General features: G+C 40.6%; 1 protein-coding gene across 1 annotated transcript in view; it reads left to right on the top strand.

Annotated features, from left to right (window-relative positions):
• Nucleotides 1–2,387: 2,387 nt before the first annotated feature.
• Nucleotides 2,388–23,900, top strand: part of Trpgamma (Transient receptor potential cation channel gamma) — a 1,057,337-nt gene continuing 1,035,824 nt past the window's right edge. Inside the window, exon 1 of the mRNA XM_067147636.2 lies at nucleotides 2,388–2,426. The gene's annotated coding sequence lies outside the window, so the exon portion shown is untranslated. The remainder of the gene's footprint in view (nucleotides 2,427–23,900) is intronic.

Here is a 23,900-nt window from a genome sequence, read left to right as displayed (position 1 = left end):
TCATAATTAACTAACTTCGACGATTGTGATGTTGGAAATGCCAAATTAAGGCTTCTATTCGGCGATTATGTACATTAACTTGTACCACACGGCGTATTCCGTAAAAATATTAAATCACATTGATGTGTTTCTTCAATGGCACAACACTTCATACACTGATATCCAAGTAACTGATATCCAAGTCCGCTTCTGATATGCTGGGCTGCCACTATACAGACGACAATTAAGTAACGTGTTACCACTGCTGCTACACGGATGAGAATGAGATACAGTGTCTCGGTCCAGGCTATATTTATAACCTTCGGAAAAATGGTCAGGAGGGAGGTGAAATATGCCGCTGATGAACATGACGGTCCGGTAATCGAAGTTTTTGAACGACGTGATAATAATCGAATTAAAGCTCATGACCTCTACTTTCTACTGAACATCTGTGAAACCAAAGCGATCAGTAGGTTATTCATAATTTCCAAAGCGTCCTTTTGGAAAAACATGCGTCATGTTTCATCATGCAATATCTACCACTCTTTTCCACATGTTGCCAGATTTCAGTAGTCGCCCTTGATCTGCGTACTACTGTATAATAGGCGTCATTACCGATCCATATTTAAAGTAATGTGTTTATATGCATTGACAGTCAGCATAAAATACACTGGTTCGAAGAGGACCTGATTTATAAATTTAGGAAAATTATTTCATGCAAAAGTATTCTTCTTCTTCCTCTTTTTCTTAAATTATGGTGAAGTGGTACTAATGAATGCGGTGTTGAATTTATAGTGGGCATTTATTTTTCAACGGTTAACACACCTTAATTCGGCCCGGTCTCAAAAAACCTCCATCTCCGTGCGTAGCGTCATCATCTCTTCTCTCTCGCTCGGAAAGAGAGCGCGGTTTCAAGGTTAACAATACTGCGCTGTCTTCTTCTCGTCACAGCGTAGGGAAACTGCTCCCTCCGGACTGGCGCGTCGCGGATCATACCCCGGTTAAGCATACAGAATGCTAACTACTGCGTTATATGTCACAGGATGTTGCGGAAAACGGCATATATAATTAGCCAGACCTCCTAACATCTCCATGGCATGATGGTGAACGGTCACAGTATCTTGGCCACTATTTTGCCGTTTCCCTGATAATTTGCAAACACATTAATATTTTTCTAGAATTCTATTTTTTTTATGATTAGTAATCTTATAGCTACAATGTATACTAGAATTAGTGTAGTCCCTCAAGGATAAATATTATTTTCAAGAAGTCATTTTTTTCATTATTTTTTTAAACTTAACCAAAGGAGATAGCTCAATTATTCTAGTATACCTTCATCTTCATCTTCTTCTTCTCTATGAAATATACATGCATTAAACATTTCATCTTAATATCTTAAAACTTTCAGAGTTATCAGGAAAACAGTTTTGAAAAACAAAAGTGATGGGAAACGAGCAACAAAGGACTTGCTTAGGTGACGAGGCTTCACGTTCTTGGTCATAACTCCGAAAGTGCTCGAGGTATTACTAAACATTTTGTACTACATAAAGAGAAATGTTTAGTTTTAAATGAAAAAATTAAACTGAAAATCGCATTTTGGTCGTTCAAAAGTGTCGATCGCCGCTTAAACCCAGACCAAAAACAGAAAAATTGAACCTTGGTGTTCCAGTGACCTTAGAAAGCTCATTAAAATTTTATATTTATTGAAAGAATCTATCTTCCTATCCGATATCAAAGCTATGTAGCATATATCGTAGCTAATGTCCGGCTCCACGGCTAAATGGTTAGCGTGCTGGCCTTTCGTCTCAGGGGTCCCGGGTTCGATTCCCGGCAGGTTCGGGAATTTTAACCATAATTGGTTAATTTCTCTGGCACGGGGGCTGGGTGTATGTGTCGTCTTCATCATCATTCCATCCTCATCAAGACGCGCAGGTTGCCTACGGGAGTCAAATCAAAAGATCTGCATCTGGCGAGCCGAACTTGTTTTCGGACACTCCCGGCACTAAAAAGCCATTCGCCATTTCATTTTCCATCGTAGCTAATATTTTGAAAACCTTTTATTGCATCATTTGCATCTGCAGAAATATTTATTTTATATATTCTTTATTTTTACGAAGACGTTTGAACGAAACACTAATCAGTAGTAGCCTGTAGCGAGTCCTTCGGTCGTTATTTCAATTCACTTCCATTAAACTAATACTTGCTACACTTTGGTCACGATGTTGAGATAGCAGTACTGACCATGTCACTGAATATGTCAGCTGTATGGTGTGATATCACCTGGAGAGGCGCGCCATATGGCCCCTGACGTGGGTGGCGGGAGGCAACTGGAAATAGCTCGCCTCGCGTTCGTGCTAGTCGATTGAGGAAGATGGTCTGCTTCAGAGTATCTTCTGTGCTGGGTAACTTCTTACGTGGCCTCGGAGAGCAAGGAGGAGACGAGAAAGGTAGGTCACTCGTCGTTCTCATTTCTGTCTTGAGTACAAAGTTGTTAATCCTAGTGAAGTGAAGTGTTCTTCAAAGTTTGCTTCGAACTTACAAGTTTCTGTAGTGTCATTAGTAGTGAGTGTTCGTCGAAATGGAAGATAGTGTAAGTGAAAAGTAACATTATTTATTTACAAGGACTGTTTAAAGACTTGTTTTCTTAATTTGGTTAGCTGGAGTTCTAAATAACATGTGGCTATCAGTTACGGCTATCATGTTCGCAAGACATTCCCAATTGCCGTCTGTCATGGGAGTGTAAAACTTAACTTGGCTGCCATCTTCCGAGGCGTGAGTCTGATTTTGGACTTGTCAATGACTTAACCCTCTACTGCATGAATTCTTTTGTTTTTCTAAATTCAATATAGGCACCTCAGCCTTAGCTTCAACTAACGTTCAGCTTCTTACAATTATCAACAATTATTAACGGGGGCTAATACCTTAATACTCATATGTGATGTGGTTTGCCCTAATAAAGTAATATATATGATTTTTGTGATCTTATGCTAATCTTTTAACATTCAAAGGCATTTACTGCGTACTGGCCATGGATATTGTAAGGAGCAAAGGACTGCCGTAGGTTGTAGGGCTGTTTTGTCGTCTGTTAGGTAAATAAAACAAGACATCATTGGCATACGTGTTTGATTGGCTGTACAGTTGAAGGTGTGGCGTAAAAATACAATCTATATTCACTTACATGCGGGAAAAGTGATATGTTGTCTCGTGTCAACACTGTGCAGTAAAGGGTTAAACTTGACAGCGGTGCCGGTATCTATTTAAAAATATACATGTACCTCACCCCTGTACGTACTAGGGAGTGGGAGGGTAAAATATCACTTACGTGCCTAATTCCTGGACAAAGAATAAGTTGTTTTGTGAAGTCAGGTATGGAATTAGTGCTAAATATCTTAGAAAATCAAAATATAAACTTCAGTTTATACACAAACTCCTATACGCTGTGACAGTTTAACTAAAATAGTGTGAGAGAGTTAGTGTTATCGTCGCTTAAACTCGCATCACGGTTATCTCGGTTCGAATTCTAGTGAATAAAAAATGCAAACAAGCATGTAGTTTTATCTGAATAATGTTTCCATGATTGTAGCCTCGGGACCTTCAATTGTACTTGGAATTCGACCCACAGGAAAGTGATACTGCATTCCAAAAATCTCACATACAGTGGCTAAATTTCAAAACAATTCACGTGCGTTGGCTGGAAGCCGAACTACGGTACCTTAGTGAGAAATCAGAGACTACACCACACGCTTAACACGTTCCACAAATTCTATGAAACATTTCTGAAATTTATAGAATAAAAAATAACATCATAATTATTCGTATTCTAATAAATATTGAATTTTCTTATTAATTGTAATGATTGCAGCCATTCACAAATGCAATGGGAATTTAAAATATTACACATTAACATATGAACAGAGCTTCAGCTTGAATTCTATGATTCATGTCCATCGAATTTAAATTCGCAAGCGAGTTGGCAAAGCGTCGTGTTACTGTAACTGTAGATTCGGAATGTGATAAATTAGAACCCGACGGTCATTAGCGCTAATTTCATGGTTTCCCATTTCCACACCACGTGAATGCTGGGGTTATACCGTTAATTAGGTCACGGCCACTACATTCCCAGCCGTAACCAATTCTTCTCCAACTGCCACCAAAACCATATCCGTGTCAGTGGAAGCAACAACAAAAGTACATTTCCTTGGGACTACCCTATGGCGCAGAAGGATTGAACAGTTTTCATATTCAAACTGTGGTAACTACATACGGAATTTGTGCTGAACAAATAGGGACCAAGGAAAGTGTAATTCATTTTCTAAATATTTCACTCTGATTGCGTTCATTGATGTATATTTTCAGAGAATGCCATTCTTGCTTGAATGCAAGTCTCATTATCAGTTGAAGCCTGTTCTTTGTAACTTATAATTTCTTATGACTAATATCTTGGTTTCAAAAATAATAACACTGAATACATGGAAGAAGAACACGAAAACATATAATTTATACCTTGGTCAGAATGAGATGAATTCCTTGACATTTCGATATAATACAGTACTTTAATGTACGCGTAAAGTACCGCAAAAAATAATAAACCTCTTAGACGTTGATGTTTATAGCTATTTCTAAGGTATGAAATATGGATTTAAAATATCATCGGGTTAAATTGTGTTCTAGAGTTTCTATTATTATTATTATTATTATTATTATTATTATTATTATTATTATTATTAACAAATACACCTGAATTGGGAAATATCTCGGTGGCAATGATCAATTATAGTAGCATGATAATGAATTAAACTTAAAACTAGCTTAACATTACAACTCTGTCATATACAAATACACACGTACCTTAAGTATTTCAAACCTTTTATACTAACTATTACCTTACCATTGTAAATACAACGCATTCATACACAACTTCGTGCATACTTTAAATAATTCAGATGCCTTAATACCTTAATACTACGATTCAAAGTGGACTGAACGTTACATTAAAATATGACACCATCTCATAGAAATTTTCACACAATTTGCAGACAATTTACAGAATTATGGAGTCTATTCTTGAAGCATATAACAGTTTTGGGTAAAGGCTCTAAGACAACTGCAGGAAATGAAATCCAATAATTTAATTAATTCCCCGATTTACGAACGAATATTTACCGTAGTTAGTTTTCTGCAAACTACCTTTTACTTTTTGCGTGTGATCTGTCCTACTTATGTAACAGAGCTTTTATAGTCGACTGCTCAACTCTTCCCGAGCAGCCTTCTTAGTATTGACATTACACACGGCACAAAACCGTATTCGTTTTCTTCTAGTCCCAACACCTCCCACCCAAGACTACTTATCATTCTTATCACAGTACTTCTATGATTGAAATCATTTAGTACGAATATTGCAGTCTTTCGCTGTACCATCACAAGTTCCTTAATGAGTCCTGTTTGGTATGGATTCCATACGGATGCTCCATGTTCCCTGTACCATCTCAAGTTCCTTAATGAGTCCTGTTTGGTATGAATCCCATAAGGCTCCTCCATATTTCCAGGACTGGCCTAAGGAGTGATATATAGCATTTCGCCTTCACCTGGGAACTGCTGCCCTTTAGCACCCGCATCACGAAGTGTAAGGACTTGTATACTTTAGAACTTAAAACTTCCTACGTGAGTGTCCCATTTTAGATCTCTCTTTACGTGGATTCCTAGATACTTGCATAAGTCACTCTCTACTAGAGCGTCCGATCCTAGACTGTATCGGAAGTCCGCTTCCCTATGATAAGACTGTATTTTCGAGAATTTATTTTCATTTTATCTAGTGCCTACTTATGGAGTATATTTGATCGGCTTGTATTAACCGATTATCGCCATCATTCTATATTCTTCTGTATATTACGCAATCATCCGCGGACAATCTGCAGCCCACTTTGAATTTCGTTCGGCAGATCGTTGATAAACGCCGTAAATAAGAGTGGATCTATAACACTAAAATCATGTGAAATGTAATATTAATATTAATCATTCTATTGAGATTTATTCATGGTAAAGGATGTTGATACCATTCCCCGTCAGGAAGTCTTAAAGTTTAGAAATAAGAATTGCACTTTTGGGGATGTACATCACTCTGACGTACAGTCCACGAAAAAGTGAACGCCTGTTAAACTGCTAGGGGAAAAGGCGGTCGAATGTAGAACTAGCAAACCCTGTTACACTTAATGCCGGAGTTACGGTTAGTGGAAACCTTTAACTTCCATTCCTTCAAAGGCCTCTATGGCTTCAAAGGAGATGATTTTGCTTTACCTTTACTTTAAAAAAAAACGTAGCCAAATCTCTCTCTTACTACTTGAACTAGACTCGTTCATATATATTATACATCTCAGAAAATACTGTACCGGATGTAAAAGGAAATCATACGTATACTAGACAATGATGATGACTTACTTATAGTTCAGAGAAGTTACAACTGATATCATCTACATAAGCCTATATACATTTTGAAAATATTCCAAAAATATTTCAAACATAGAGTTCAGTCGTACGGAGACCCCTTGTGGGTGCGGGATGTAGATGAAGAATACACTCATGATATCCCCTGCCTGTTGTAAGAGGCGAATAAAAGGCTCGACCAAGGGGTGATACATTTAAAACCATGATACAATCCGTCAATAGTACCATTACACGATGAACACCATGGGTCGACTTTGCTTGCATTTAGTACTACTACATGTGCCTGGTTGTGCTCCCTCTTAGAGTAATAATCACTACTACTTGAGGAACTCGTACCGTTACTGCCTCCAGCCAAGATCATCAACAATATTATCAGACCTTAATACAAAATCAACATGGCCGACGCATCGGTTGAGCGTAAACAAGCCTGTGATACATAAACATAACCGTATGATTATCGTATTGAATTGCTAAGTTGTCAATAATAACGAAAATAATACTTTACTTTGCGTAATAGACCAATACCTTCGAGAAATATCATATATTTAGAAAATTCAAAATGTAAGTCTTTTCTATGAACTAGTATGTTCCAGGAAATAGGTAATATAGGCTTGCGTTCTAAAATATCAGTACTGGGATAATATCCGATGCGTTTCAAAGTGTGGCAGTTTCAGTTCAATGAATCAATCACCAATGTTGTCCGACTCGTTGGCTGAACGGTCAACGTACTAGCCTTCGGTTCAGAGGGTCCCGGGTTCGATTCCCGGCCGGGTCTGGGATTTTATCCTTAATTGGTTAATTCATACGGCATGAGGGCTGGGTGTATGTGTTATCTTCATCATCATTTCATCCTCATCACGACGCGCAGGTCGACTACGGAAGTCAAATAGAAAGACCTGCACCTGGCGAGCCGAACCCGTCCTGGAATATCCTGGCACCAAAAGCCATACGACATATCATTTCATTTTTCATCACCAATGATGTGAACTTAGGCCTGTCGTCAAAGTGGCAGATTACGTATTTGTTTACCTAGTATTTTCTTAAATGATTTCAAAGAATTCGGAAATTTATCGAATTGGTGTAGATATAATAGGGGGCACCCCTAGTAAATTATTCCAGAACGTTATTCGTCTTCCTATAAATCAATACTTGTTTTAGAAAGACATTTATTTGAATGACCATTATATTACCATACGCTTTTAAACAGAATAGCCTACCTCGTTCAAGAAATTTACTAGAAACATAACCTCGTCACGAATTTCAATTATCTCAAAACAATAATTCTGATAATGACTACAAATCTGCTATACATCTGTTTCACTTCAGATAATGAATTGGAGAATTGATTTGAAGTTCTCTGGCGGGATATGCATTTTCGTATAAAGCACTTTAACACCAAAATCGTTGGCAACGTAAATACGAACGGTAAGTGACAGTACATCAGTTGATAAATTGTCCTATAATTTAACAAAAAAGCATATAATCTTCATTCACAGATAAAATAAATAGCCTTATCAATTTTTATACCCCACTTTTAAAAACCTCAAAAGGAATAGTAATTGAGAAATGTATTAGGATATGCACCAACACTGGCGTTTGGCCTTATCCGAAAAAATATAGCTCAAGTACACGGAAATCATCGTCTCTGTTGACAAATTTATCGTCGTATAATGACGTATCTATGTATGTATGTATGTTAGATAAAACTTTGTAACTCCTCTTATGCGATAAGCATACTTGTAACTGCTACATATTTTGAAAAGCGTCTAAATGTCTATGATTTTACCCGCAAAAGGTGTTCTTTAGTGTTCTAGTAGTCTGCTGATATCAGTCACTCACACTTAAACATATGTAAATTCGATACGACTACGCGGAAATTCGATCAGTTAATTCTAAAGAAGTACTTCACCAATTACATTTCACAACAGAAACTTTAGAAGTAAACGAAAATTAACACGAAGTATTGCAACAACTATCAAGCCATTTCATTAATTAATTACACCAGAGAAGGTGTTGACAGACATTTCGGAAACGAGTGTGTGATCAAGTGCGGAGAATAAGTAGGATGAAAACGAGTATGTTTTGAGAACAAAGGGGGGCCAGGAGATGTTGAGAAGTATAAAGATTTGTTTACGTTTAGTAGATCTAGCGAAATATATGACAGATTATGAACAAAATAAGTCATATTTTCTGATGGGTTATGGTATTATAGCTACGTTTTAACGGGAAATCTAAGGTATTTTTCTTAAAAATCGAGCAACAGTGAAAATTGGTGGTAGAATATTTTCAGTTCAAATTAGTTACGGTGTTCGACAAAGCCTTTGTTGTTCAAAGTATTAATCGATCGTTTTCTGAAAGATATAAAATGGCAAGAAGAGATTAAGTTAGGTGGAACAAGTAATGATTTTGACCTATAGACTAATACCGATGACTTGGTGTCAGCGGTGTAGCCAAGGGGATTTACTGGGCGTTATAACCCCCCATAGAAATTTTACAAAAATAAACAGAAGGTGGCAATAAATAATAAACATACAGAGATATAATTGTAGAACTAACAGATCTGTCGAATCAATTTGCTAGGAAGCCTCAAAAGTTGAATTTTAGATTGTAAACTGTACATACCATTCCCTGTAAAACAGTTGACCTTGATCGTATTTTTCTTGATCTGTACTGCAATCTGAATATCAACATCCTTCACTTGCATGCAGACACGGCACAAGCACCTTCATTGTGTTTTATTATCATTCTGTAACTACAACACCTCCCCACAAATCGGCCGATCCTCGCTACGCTCAGACTCTGTTGAGAATGAAATATCTCGGAGTTTGGAAGAAAGGATGCGGTGACTAGGATTTGAAAACTAGCATTTCCAGCAGAGCATATACACTGACTTAGCAAATGTCATGGGATAGTTACCTAATAGCGTGTGGGGCCTCGTCTGGCCCTGCGAACTGCAGTGAGACGCCGTGGAAGTGAGTCGTCAAGTCCCTGGTAGTCCTCTGGACACAGCTGACACCAAATCGTTTGCAGAGCGACCGCCATTGCTGGTCTGTTCGTGGGTGCAGGATCCATGGCACGGAGCCTGTGTTCCAGGACATCCCGCATATGCTCGATAGGGTTCATATCGGAGCTCCTGCGTGGCCAAGGCGGTCGTTGGACCTCCGCTGCTTGTTCCTGGAACCATTCCCGGGCGACGTGGAAACGATGTGGCGGCGCGTTATCATCTTGAAACACCGCAGAACCGTCTGGGCGCTGGAAGGCCAAAGATGGATGGAGATGGTCTCCGAGCAGCTCAACATACCGCGTACCATTCAAAGCCTCTTCCAGAACAAATAGGGGGCCCATTCCATACAAGAAAAATGCACCCCAGACAATAACAGAGACACCAGCTTCCTGGACCACACCTTCGAGGCAGCCGGGATCCATCGCTTCATGTGGTCTGCGCCATACACGGTGCAGTTGAAATCGTGATTCGTCCGACCATATCACATTACGCCATTGTTCCAGTGTCCATCCCTGGTGACTGGCGACAAATGCGCGTCGTTGTGCCCGATGACGTTGAGTTAACACTGGCACCCGTGTGCGGCGCCTCCTTCCATACCCCATAGAACCCATGTTCCTACGGATTGTCCACTGGGAGACGTGTCTAGCACGGGTTGTGTTGAATTGAACCCTGATTTGTTGCACGGTTGCCCGTCTGTCACTTTTGACAATCCGTCTCAAATGTCGCCGGTCACGGTCATCGAGGGTGGCTGGACGGCCGGTCGTTCGTCTCTTGTGGACAGTGACACACGCATTCAACCATTCACGATACATCCTGGACACGGTTGATCGTGTGAAGCTGAATTCCCGCACCACTTCCGAAATCGCACTTCCCATTCGTCGGGCACCGACCACCATACCCCGTTCGAACGGTGTCACCTCACGACGACGCTCCATGTTACGCCTGTCACATGCACAGCCACTGCTCACAAGGTCTCCTATACAACTGCCGCTGGCACAGGCGGGGTGTGGTGCGCAGACAACACACCTGCCCATTAGTGCTCCGCTATCCCATGACATTTGTTGAAAAATAAAAGAGTAAATAATGACAGACCGGAAATACCAAACTGGAATAGTTCGTTCATGATCAGGAGGTTTGTGAGCGACTGCAAGGGGACTTAAGTAATGTAGTGAGATGGACAGCAGACAATGGTATCAATGTAAATGGGATGAAAAGTCAACTTGTTACATTCACCAAGAGGAAAAGTCCTCTCACGTTTAATTTTTGTGTTTACGGGGTGGCAGTACCTCATGGAGAACACTGTAAGTAGGCCTACCTAGGTGTTAATATAGGGATTGATCTCCATTGGGTAAATCATATTAATTTGGATGTTAAGAAAGTTTACAGATCTCTTCACATGGCTGTGGGTGTATTTAGTGGTTATAGTAGAGATGTAAAGCAGAGGGCGTTTAAGTCTCTGGTAAGACCGCAGTTAGAGCATTGCTCCAATGTATGGGACCCTCACCAACACTACTTGATATACGAACTGAAAACATTCAAAGCAAAACCGCACGATTTGTTCTGGGTGATTTCCGACAAAGGAATAGTGTTACGAGATTGTTGCAAAGTTTGGGCCGGAAAGACTTTTGAGTACGGAGAGGAGATGCTCGCCTATGTGGTATGTTTCGAGCTGTCAGTGGTGAGTTGGCGTGTAATGACATAAATAGACGAATAAGCTTGAGCTTAGCTTTAAATATTAGGAAACATCACAATATGAAGATAAAGTTGGAATTCAAGAAGACAAACTGGGGCAAATATTCATTTAAAATCTACGCAATGTATATAATCTACGGGGATGTCGACAAGAGTCAATAAATGAAACAAACAAAAAAGTACAATTCCACGAGATTTGAACACTGGGTGCAGGCGGCGAAAGCCACTGGGGCACTTGCTACCCGCTAATATGCACGTAAAGCACGTGGGAAACTTCGACCGGCATTTCTTTCAAACGGTCAAGTGTCTACAAATAAGCCGAAACATGAGCTCGCTTATTTCGGCCCCCCTTTAACTGAACGAATTTTCTGGGAAATCGGGTTCTTACACTTGGCGAGTTCCCCTCGTCAGTGTGTCCACGATTGCATTTTGCCGACCTCTCTTGTTGTTTCTGAGATTGTGAGGCACTTCTGGCTGTCAGCGCCATGTCATGACGTACTCGCTTCCTGGCTAGTATTAGGTTAATATTGGGTTCGAACCCCACTCTCGATAGCACTGAAGATGGTTTTCCATGGGTTCCCATTTTCATACAAGGCAAATGCAGCGTCTGTACGCATTTAAGGCCACAGACGCTTCTTTCCCACTACTATCCCTTCCCTTTCACATCATCCCCATAACACCTATCTGCGTTGGTGCGAGGTAAATCAAATTGTAAACAAATAAATCGAGGGACAAAAATGAAACTGAACCATTATTTGTCCTTTCCTCTTATGAAAACCAATTATAGGATTATGCGTTCATTTTTACAAAAATTAAAGACAGAGAGAGAAATAAACATTCAGACTCAGAAGTTTCTGTTTCATTAAAATGTCCTAGGTCAAAAATAATCCTCCCTTGCTATGCGAGAATTTAGAATTTAGAATTTAGGAAGATGGTAGCTACACGACCATTATTTGAAAGTTGTCGCGTAGCTACCTCCTTCCTTCCTTCCTTCCTTATTTCGGGAACTCTACCATTACGACAGAGGTTTATTGCTATAATAGAAAAGCTATTTATTCTTAGCCTGTTGGTTACGTTCCACGGATCATGCATGTATATGCTGGCATTCTGGAAACGGTGAGATCGAGCCACATCATCGGTTCTTTCGAAGATGACATTTCGGTGTTTCATATCTTCACACGATGCAAATGGCAGGGCTGTCCTAAATTGACTAAGGCTCCAGTTCCTTCCTTTCCAGTCCTAGACTTCTCCTATCCCTGCCAAGGATGACGCTGTGATTGATCAATCGAATTAAAAGAAGTTCTAGCCCCAACCAGAATATACAGGGTGGTCGGAAACATCATGAACAGGGTATATGAGCGCTAGAGGTATGGCCATACCGGTATATAATTTGATATCTCGCGTCGTTGTCATTTGATCAGCTGCTGAAATTAAACAATCAAAGAGTTTCGTGGTCGAATTCAAATTGGGATTGCGAAGCGGTGCTGATAAATTTGCAAGTGGCTTAGACCGCCTTGAAAGCCATACCAAGAAACCAGCATTAAAACCAAACTGGTGTCAGCCAGTGTCATCGTAGCGTACCTGTTATGGCGCGATTCTGTCTGCTCGGAGGGCCCCTGGCGAAGTTATTTTTCTTCGATGGATGATCTCAAGCCGATCTTAAGCCACGTGCAGATTTAGCAACACCGCCTCGCAAAGCCCATTTGGATTCGCTGCGAAGCGATCTGTTTTCCAAATTATTTATCAGCCTGACCAATCCTCTAACGCTCACTCACCCGGTTCACGTTATTTCCGACCATTCTGTATAGTGCATTCTAAACTCACGTCATACAGCAATGGCTCCGAGCAATATACAGGGTTATTCACCTAAGATGTTACGCGGAAATAACGTCTAAACCATTAAAGATATCGGTAGTCTGTTTTCATATTCGTCAATGATACCCAGGGGCCTGTAAAATAATGTGCTGCTTATTCTCATGTGGCGATAACCGAGATATGGATACTAAGTCCATATTTTTAATAGGACGGTATAAACACATACAGCTGGCCTAAAAGCTCAACTAAGTACAAGTTCAAATATGTAAGTATTTTCAAAATCGGACAGTTACTTTTTGAGATATCAATAAAAACCGCATTTAGGTTTTTGCGTGCCGCATCCGACAGCGTACGATCGGCCAAGGACTGGCACGCAAGGTGTTCCTTTACATTGATTCCAGGCACAGAACGGATATCGGGCATGTACTGTAAACTATCTTACACATAATGTGATCTACCGCAACATACCCTGGGTGTGCAACGTTATTGTATGACTGGCGAACACACAACGGGGAAGGGATATTAAAGTTCTTCTTGTTTTGAAATCCATGTGTAACAGCTTTCGCTCAGTTTGGCGTCTTTCCCCACTCAAACCAGTGACAATTTTGTTATAGCTTTCCTTATGTTCCTCTGAAGTCAAAGTAATTATTTTATTTCTTTAAAAACATAAACCCTCCCTGTCCTGTCATGAGTTCGTCTGTCATACACACTTTGCAAACCCATCACATGTGTACGATATGCTTCCATGCCTCGTATCCAAATTGTGGCTGGCATCACACCCAGGAAACTGCTTGCGCCTCAATGTGTCTTTCACCAACAGCACGCTGTCTGATGCGGCATGCAAAACCGCACACGCTGTTATTACTTATATCTCAAAAAGTAACTGTCCGATTTCGAAAATACTTACAGTACATATTTGAAATTATATGCAGTTGAACTTTAAGGCCAGCTGTATGTACTCTTGCCATTCCACTTACAAATATGGAGTTAGTATCAATACCTCGGTTATTAATCACCCGATGAGAATACGTAGGACACTACTTTAAAAGCTCATGGGTATCATTTACGAATATGAAAACAGAATACCGATATCTTTAATGGTTTAGACTTTATTTCCTTGTAACATCTTAGGTGAATAACCCTGTATATAATGGCCATTTTCTTATGATTCTAACATTAATTAATTATAATTATGCATACGAATACTACTACAACTAGAAACAGACACTTGATATGTCATGTGCACAGGAGCTAATGACCATGATGCCGTAAAGTCTCTAACAATAAAAAACAGGCAAAATAACAACAGTAAGAACCTACAATGTATTATTCATCTGCCCGGAATAGCTAACTTTTAAGATGTTGGCCTAGCAAATATACGTATGTCTTACTACTCGGTCGAGTCCAGCCTAGAAATGGGTAAATGCATTGTCAGTTGTGGGTCTAATATCACAAATCGATAATCATTATTAGTAATAGCTCTACTTTTAATGTGTACGAAACTCTTAATATAAACAAAAATTGGCCCGCTCAGCATTGACATACTTGTTAAGTAAAAACAAAGAAATATCATATGGCGAGTGGTATTATCAAAATCTTCCTTGGAGATAACGGATTAATGCCAGGATTTGTTGAGAAATGTTGCCCATCATTGTGCCTTAAATTGGGTGCTTGTTAACGTTTGTTAGTTCTATTTCCCAACACAAGTCATGGAATATTTCTAAGCCATATTTTCATTCTGGATACAAGCCATATTTTATTCGTTTGCATCCCCATTATTGCTCACGGTGAACTCTTTCCAATACACGAAAGCTCGTGCCAATTAGAATGTCCACCGTTTGTTGAGTTCAGCTATGGAGTATGGAGCGCGGTGGTGTTAGTCGTGACAGGTCGATAATGTGCTCATCAAACATTCCGTGAGGTGAGGTACATCTGGGGTGAGGCCATTGAATTCTTCTCTCTAAAGGGCTTTTTTATTCTATCATCCCTCTTAGCTCAGGACTGTTCCCCAGTCAAAGAGAGAAATCCACTGTCCAACCGCCTACCATCATGAACTGATAATTCAGGTATTCTCCAGGGGTTCTCGACTTTCGAGTGCTGGTTGTCGATCTCAGATCCCCTATGTGAGTCTGACATTCTCTTCTCTTACTTGTACTATGGCCTTCTCTTTTCCCATTACCTCCCTCTTGTTCTCTTCCAACTCCGACAGCGTTAGGTTTGCGAGACCTGATGATTCCCTAACAGCGGGCCTGATAGCTGAGTGGCATTGTGTCTGATTTTCCACCGTAGAGGCCGAGGTTCTATTCTCAGCTAATGCATGCAGGATTGTTTGAATTTTACGTCATGTTTCCTGCTTTCAGATTCCGTGTTAAACCGGAGGTAACATCGCTGTGATCACTGTATCAAGATTCGCCTAAATTTACAGGTTTGCTTTGTGTCTTTCGTATTCACGCTCTTCATGATAATTCCTTTTCTTTCTGCGATAGCTCCATTCTTTGACAGGTTTCTTCTCTCTCTTGTGATTGTACTTAACAAAGAACGGTTATCTATTTGTGCTTGTCTGTCAGGTTATCAGCCCCGAGGCTGCTTGGGTCCTCAAACAGCACAACTAAATAATGTGGTTACAGAGAAACCACAGAAACCGATGGCAACACCAAAGGGGCGTACTCGGCAGGATGAGGAGTGAGGTAGTTTCCCATTGTTTTCCTCACCATCTGTTTGTATTTCCAAAAATAAATAATTAATACCTCATCACGTACCCCGTAATACAGTAGAAGACGACAACCAATAAATTTGAGTTCATTAAATCTTGGTTGTCCGAGCGAGTGCCAGCGTAGCTGTCAACTGGCTGTGCGTTGGAACCCCACTGTCGGCAGCCCTGAAAATGGTTTTCCGTGGTTTCCCATTTTCACACCAGGCAAATGCTGGGGCTGTACCTAATTAAGGCCACGGCCGCTTCCTCCCCACTCCTAGCCCTTTCATGTCCCATCGTCGCCATAAGACGTATCTGTGTCGGTGCGACGTAAAGCAACTAGCAAATAAAAAATGTTCATGTACTGTGCCCTGGGCCGAATTTCGAACGTCCTACGGGAATGTATAATGAATTTGGTTTCAAAAGTATGCAACTAGAAGTGATATCTAAACGGTTTATTATACAGTAAAAAGGCTAAAATACCGGGCGAGTTGGCCGTGCGCGTAGAGGCGCGTGGCTGTGAGCTTGCATCCGGGAGATAGTAGGTTCGAATCCCACTATCGGCAGCCCTGAAGATGGTTTTCCGTGGTTTCCCATTTTCACACCAGGCAAATGCTGGGGCTGTACCTTAATTAAGGCCCCGGCCGCTTCCTTCCAACTCCTAGGCCTTTCCTATCCCATCGTCGCCATAAGACGTAAAGCCCCTAGTAAAAAAAAAAGGCTAAAGCTTAAAGTATTCTTCCTCAAACCTTCTACGCTAGCGTAGCAGGGGGAGAGGTGATACTCCCACGTATCGCGTCCCAGGTGGCGGATAGGGGGGTCCTAACCGGCTTGCCGGCAGACTTGAGGGAAATAAAATACCTCTCGCGGACCAAACACACAACCTCCTGTGGGTGGGGGACGCAGACGAAGAATACACCCACGGTATCCCCTGCCTGTCGTAAGAGGTGACTAAAAGTGGCGACCAAGGGATGATCGAATTAGAAGCATGAGACTACTTGTAATTATTACCACCACGCGGGGAACAGCATGGGTCGCTTTTACTTGCGTGTAGTACCACTATGTTAGGTACACGATAGATTTGTGATTAGTAGCGACAGTGTGCGTTGCCGGCTATTACAGTACCTGTGATTAGTACCACTTTAGGAGCGACACCATGGTTCTGGCTTGCGTATGATTAGTATCCACTATATGAGGAACACCACGGGATAGTGAGGGTCCCTATGGTTAGTACATGTATGTGATGAACACCATAGGTTTGCGTTGCCTGTAAATGGCACCGCAATTTGCGAAACACCATAGGTCTGTATTACATGTGCGAATTTCATTACCTGTGAGTAGTACCATAATATGTGGAATACCGCGAGTCGGTTAGTACCGCAACATGACAAATACTATGGTTCTACTTTCCTAGCAATAAGTACCATTATGAGGGGCGGATGACTTGGATTTTCGACCCATTTAGACTACAAGTATCATCGACTCAGTAGTGTGCTATAGAAGCAGTCCCTTGGTCAGTAATACTATTGTTTTACGTCAGTTTCTGTGAATATGAAGCATTGCGAGTCGGATCCACTGATTGTTTTAAATTCATATCCATCCTTTCATTTTTCGTCCTCACGTTTTGAATTATGGACAATGGAGGATTTTGGACTTTTAATTTATCATCACTTTTCGTCTCATTTCGTACCATTAGGGGCCGATGACCTAGGTGTTAGGCCCCTTTAAACAAGCATCATCATCATCATCATCATCACCATAATCATGATAAAGTATTATTTTAGTTAGTTTAGGTGAAATCATGGCAGTGGTGAGTGGATCAGCCATTTGTGTTGAAATCGAGAATGTCGTGACGCAGTAGTGTTAGAGTCTTGACAGTGGTATCATAACATTTTTCGTGTTAAACTCTATCATATGAGCTTCAATTGATTACCATAACGTCTTTACAAGGCCATTTTAAAAAGTTGAAAGTTGTGTTAAAGTGATGAAATATCTAAATGAATCAGGAATTACCATCAAAGGTTTCAGAAGGATAGAGCCAAATTGAAGAACCTAGTAAGCCCAAGTAGTCTGCACGACAATGTACCAAAGAGTACTGACTGCACGCCTAGCTGAGTGGCTCATGCGGTTAAGGCGCTGGCTTTCTAAGCCCAAGTTGGCAGGTTCGGTCCTGGCTCAGTCCGGTAGTATTTAAAGGTGTTCAAATACGACAGCACCGTGTCGGCGGATTTACTGGCATTTAAAGAAGTCCCTCGGGACATCATTCCGCCATCAAGGCGTCACCGAAAACTGTAAAGTAGTTAGGGGGATTACTTTTAATACTTGGTAGACAGGGATGTGTAGGCATCCACGCAGCGGCGGGAACAGCCCAGCACTTCCATCGCGCCTGTAGAGCATACCATCAGCGTGTCAGTAACAAGACCGTTTTCTAACGTTCCTCTTAATCGTTTCTCGCGTTACCATATACTTATTGAGGGATACATTAATCTGTAGCACTGGGGGGTAGGTGCCGGCTGTGATTAAAATATTTATATTTCGTATTCTGTAACAAATTTCATAAACAAATATTGCTATCCTCGGATTCTCATATCGATGTGTCTAGGCAGGAAGCTATGCCACCACTATTCAAGAGGAATAAACTCGTACTTTTGCTGTCTTATTTCACAAAAGCATACCAATAGATCTTGACAGAAGGGATTCTGAGTACAGGTGTGAGTAATATTTCCCATGCAGCACCCTTTCACCCGCCACCTAGAGCGGTAACACTTTACGAAACATTTGATAACCACTAATGACAATAAGCCGCTTCACAGTGTGACCGCCTTTTCCTTACAGATTCTTCTATTTGCACCATTGTTGAATCGACTTCAACCAGAACTTAGCAGTAAGCTTAGGGGCAGTGTGTGAACAGGTGAATTCTAGTGCGTCTTCAGTGGAAGTAGACAGCCCGGTGGTATTTACCAGAAATTGACTATTCAGAGCAAGAGCGAGTGCTCTTACGTCTTCTGAAAAAATCATACATTGCATGATACACAGGCAGGCATTAGCTTAACAATTATTACAACAGGAAGTCAACAAAGTGCTGAATGATGCAGTCAGTGTTGTAAATTTCGTGACAGTAAGAGTTTTTTTTTTCTCTTTGCTAGGGGCTTTACGTCGCACCGACACAGATAGGTCTTATGGCAAAGTAAGAGTTTTAATCAGCAGGCTATTTTCTATTTTTTGCGATGAGATGGGGATCTGGACATGATTTGCTTCTATTGCACACGCAGGTATGTTGGTAGTCTCATGGAGAGTCGTGGAGCTGAAGAATAAACTTCGTATTTTCCTACTGGACAGCAGTAGTTGACTCAAAGCTCTGTTTCTGAATGAAAAGGGTCTTCTAATACTGTGCTGCTTGGCTGACGTGTTTGAGAAAATCGGTGTAATGTTAACGTGCCATTTCAAGGAGGAAATATTAATATTATCTTTCTAAGTGAGAAAGTGTTTGCGTTTAAGAGGAAACTTGAACTTTGGAAAAATCAAGATGGACAAAGGTAACTGTGAGATGTTTCCTTGTCCGAATGAATTCCTGGAGGAAAATTAGTTAGATTTTGGTAAAATTAGTGGAATTGTTAAATCACATCTCGATAACCTTCTTCAACGATTCGAGGATAAATTTCCAGAATCTTCAGCTGAGTATGACTGGATTTACAACCCGTTCAATATAAACGTAACAGCCCACTCGTCAACAGTAGAACAGTGGGAGCTACTAGATCTCTCAAGTGATAGAATACTTCAAAATTGACGTCTTTTGGAATGGGTGCATATTCTGAAGTAATATCTCAATTTATCAAGGAATACAATGGACATGCAATTACTCTTCGCTTCAACGTATTTCTATGAGGAAATAATGTATTTTCTGTGGCATCCATCAAGACGAAGCATCGGTCTCGACTACAGCTGGAGGGAGATCTGTGGGTTTCTGCTTGAAAGATCCAACTAAGGTTGGATCTGCTTTCGTCACAAATTCAAGCTCACCCATCACACTAAATCAATGTCAGAGAATTACCGAATTCTGAACCGTGTACATTCTCAGTTTTGGGTGAAGAAATTAAATATAAGATTTTTCAAATTTAAATTTGATGTTGAAAATTGTATATATTATTTCTATTGTCATTTATAGGCCACCACCTTTCAAATAATAAAAGCTCCTTAAATGAACTAATAAAGAACGAATTTGCTAAAAAATGTGTTTTGAAATAAACTATTTTTTTTGTTCCAATAACTGCACATGCAGCCGTTGTTTTTATAAGCAAGTGGGTGTTATTTATCATTATTTTTGTTGTTGCAGTAGACAGAAGCAAATGCTATAGATCTAGTGAGCCGTGTTCTGTACCAAATAGCCTTTGAGAAGTGTTAAGAAAGGAAAGAAGAATAAAGGGGGCGCTAGATATTTTGTTTCAGAAGGGGGTGCGACATAATAAGTTTGAGAAACCCTAATCTATAGTACAGTCATAGTAATTTTAAAACCACATTCAATAAATATTGTTGTCACATTTAATGCGATCAACTTCTTTTCTGTAATACAGACGTATTCTACGGCATAAACTTTGTGGCTGTGCCCCCCCCCCCCTTTCCTCCCCGACTCTGCTCGCTCGTTTTCTTCCCAGATATTTGAAGGGTGGTGACTTATATATGACAATACATATTATATATACAATTTTCAACATTTCGTAGCTGACTTTGTTACAGTTCAGCCAGTAAGAATACGACCTTGGCAGATCGTATAGTCGTAATTAACTAACAGTAGTTCCTGAGAGAATAACTTCCCCCTATTACTCTTGGGTGGAGTGGGTTTGACCTCCGCTACAACGCTGAAGTTAGGTCGCTTCGGCTACTACCGTGTTAACATTTCCCTTCCCATTTTATAGGCTTAGTAGGCCTACTGACAATCCTAACAGACTGGCATGGTTAAATATTTTGTTAACCTAAGTATGTTTGGTTTTAATTTTAACCATGCCAATCGTTTATTTTAAAATACACGTGTACTGGAAAAGTTGTGCCTGGTCGTTTTTCACGTACTGCGGAAGGGGCTGCTACGCGTGCTTATAATCACTCATGGCTGTCTGTACCACTGTATCAACTGCGTTCCATTTACTTGATTTTCTTCTGTCCTTACTGCTTCGAAGCTTTATTTGTGTGTGATTTCCCTTCAATACTTCCATGAAATGACATATATATTAGGATGAGAGCATTAAATTCCTGTTTGAATTTTATATGGAACGGATTGCAGCAGTTTGTAGTCTGATCTTCTATATTACCAAAATCAGTCCACATTTTAGAAGGAAAGTCAGATTCCTTCAAGTATTTATGACATGCATAGTCAATAAACAAATTAAGATTCTTGTGCATTGGCTTCATGCTCATCAAGTCATTAATAAAGCAGTCTTCAGCCAATGACGGAAGCAGTAGAAGTAGAGCAAGGAAATGTTTTAGAAGTTTGGATGTGTCCGACTCAGTATGTTTGAAATCGTTCCACAAGAAGATGTTTTGAACTTTTTTTTTTTTTTACCATGCCTGAGCCAAGTGGAATCTGCATCCTCTAACATCTGTCATGGGCAAAGGAGAACGGAGAGATGCGTTGTATTGCTTTCACGAAGCCCGCAAATGCTGCCTTTATAGACAATGTATGTTACAAATTCTGCTTCAGTACAGTCTTGTAGCTGTGTATTTTTTTCGCGAAGAAGGCTGAAAATCAGAGGCACATAAATTTTGTTAGCGGCTTAACATCGCGCTAGCACATCGAAGGTTTTCGGCGACGCAAGGATGCGAAAGGGCTCGAAAATTGGGAAGGTAATGACTCTGGCCTTAATTAAGGTACACCCACAACAATTTCCTCGAGTTAAAACAGAAAATCTCAGAAAATTCAGGGCTGTCAATGATGGGGCTCGAACTTACCATATCCCGAATGTAAGCTCACAGCTGCGCGACCCTAACCGCATGGCTAACTCGCTCGGTGAGGAACATAAATCATCTAACTTTACAAGACACATAAAATATTAATAAAAATGTTTCAAGCAAATTTTTAAAGTTCCATCGCCGAATACAGTAGTGGCGTTGTTATGAGCTTGCAGATTTTGTACACACGTACAAATTAGAATGCCTTTTATAGAACATAAATCTTCCCCAATAGATTTTGTCAAGTTATTCTCATAAGAACTTTCGTGCAACTGCTCCAAGGTTTTCGGTAACTTCCGAATTTTCCTCAACTTGGCAGCATTTTTCTTTCTTTCGCTTTTTTAAGACGTTGTGCGAAGTTAGAAGCTTCATTTCCCCACTCTTCATCACTTTGTGCCCTACTGTTCTTTCTGGCTATTTAGTGACGGTAATATTTTTTCCTAACTAACCTGTTGCCGTCTTCCTTTCAGTTGGATTGTTGAGCAGCTTCATAAATGCTTTACACCTTGGTCTAGTTCCACCTAATCAAGCCATTGTAAGGTGTCTAGGGAAGTTGAATGTAATATTTGCTATTACCAACAATTCTTCATTTTTGTCTTGCTGTACATAAACCCCATGATACAAGATGGCTGGAAAATCACAGCTCACAAGTAGAAGACAGCTTGCTTGGAACAAGAAGAAGAAGAAGAAGAAGAAGAAGAAGAAGAAGAAGAAGAAGAAGAAGACACCAAATAAATAACAAATCGATTAGAAACAGTTCAGGGAGCCAATTCAGCCGCTCAGGTAAGAAAAACGTTTCAGATGCGGAAGCCCGATGGGAATGAGAGCTGACACGCCTACCTTTGTACTATTGAACGTTGAGATTTATAGTTACAGTATTTGCTAACAGCTGAGTTGCATTCTCCGTTGTGTGATGATGGTGGTGGTGATGATGCTAGTTGTTTAAAGGGGCCTAACATCTAGGTCATCGACCCCTCTCTGTTGTCTCACATACAGTGAACATACACTCATTGCGGAGATAAAACATCTTCCCGTTATCTTTTAACTCGCACCTCGCCAACACTTTTCATTATTTCTAAGAAATTGAACTAAGTTACTGCCGACGTTCATATCGTCATATCCTGGAAGCCACTACTGGTTCATTCAGGAGTGTGTTTCGTTATGATTGACGAATAAAATGTCTATAGGTTTGCAATCAGTAGCTGCGATTAACGGGAGGGGCGACAGGGGTTGGGTGGTCGCACGCCACTTTATGGAGAAAAAATCACATTTTTACTCCATTTTACCCCCCTGAAACTAGGAATTATAAAGAAGATGTGCAAACTCTGTTGTCTTTTCAGGTAATTCCTTCCTTTAACTTCTTTAATTATTAAGAAGAATACCTAGTCCGCCTCTGTGGTGTAGTGGTCAGTGTGATTAGCTGCCGCCGCCGGAGGCCCGCGTTCGGTTCGCGGCTCTACCACGAAATTTGAAAAGCGGTACGAGGGCTGGAACGGAGTCTACTCAGCCTCGGGAGGTCAATACGATCTGTGGTGTTGTGAATGTAAGGCAAGTAGGCAGTTCCCTTCACTTGTTCCTTCTGTGAGCTTAGTTTGCTCGTTTCTCTGGGATGCAGGGCTCTATGAATCTGCAAATCGCTTGAATGTGGCTTTCAGCGTGTCCAACTCGATATGGATATTTTATGGGTCATCGATTCATCTTGCCCTCTTGGCGAGTGTCGTGAGAATGCGATATATTTTGTGATGAATGGTGGTGATAATGCGCATGAAGATAGCGATTTGTGTGGATAGGCTTACGTTAGACGGTATGTCCTAAGGAGCCGTCCGGTTTGTTTCTTACTAGAACATCCAACAAAGATAAACATCCGTCCGACTCCATCTCCATAGTGAATTTAATTGAAGGATGTTGATGATGTCGGTGGTTGAGAAATAGATGAAGTTTCTCAGGGACCTTCTGTCCAGACCACAAATGCATCATCAACATACCTCCACCATATCATAGGTTTGACGGGCGCCGAAGCAATAGCCTCCTCCTCAAAATGCTCCATAAAAAAATTAGACACTACGGGCGAAAGTCGACTTCCCATAGCCACTCCGTCCGTTTGTTCGTTCGTAAAAATTCCCACCCCGCAAGAAATAGGTGGAACTCATTCAGTGATAAAATAGATTAGTAATATCGTGATGGAAAATACGCAGAAAAAGTACCATTATATCCCCATGGAACTCTTTCTTGTATGAAATACTTCGGCGGGTTGGTTCATGTATCAATGCTAAAGGAAGATATTTTGAACATTTCATGTGGTATGCTGGTACGATCTATTCCCCTGTGTTTTCCATG

Source organism: Anabrus simplex, chromosome 5 (genome assembly GCF_040414725.1).
Source record: "Anabrus simplex isolate iqAnaSimp1 chromosome 5, ASM4041472v1, whole genome shotgun sequence".
NCBI classification, from domain to species: Eukaryota; Metazoa; Arthropoda; class Insecta; order Orthoptera; family Tettigoniidae; genus Anabrus; species Anabrus simplex.
This window is presented reverse-complemented; position numbering and strand designations above follow the sequence as displayed.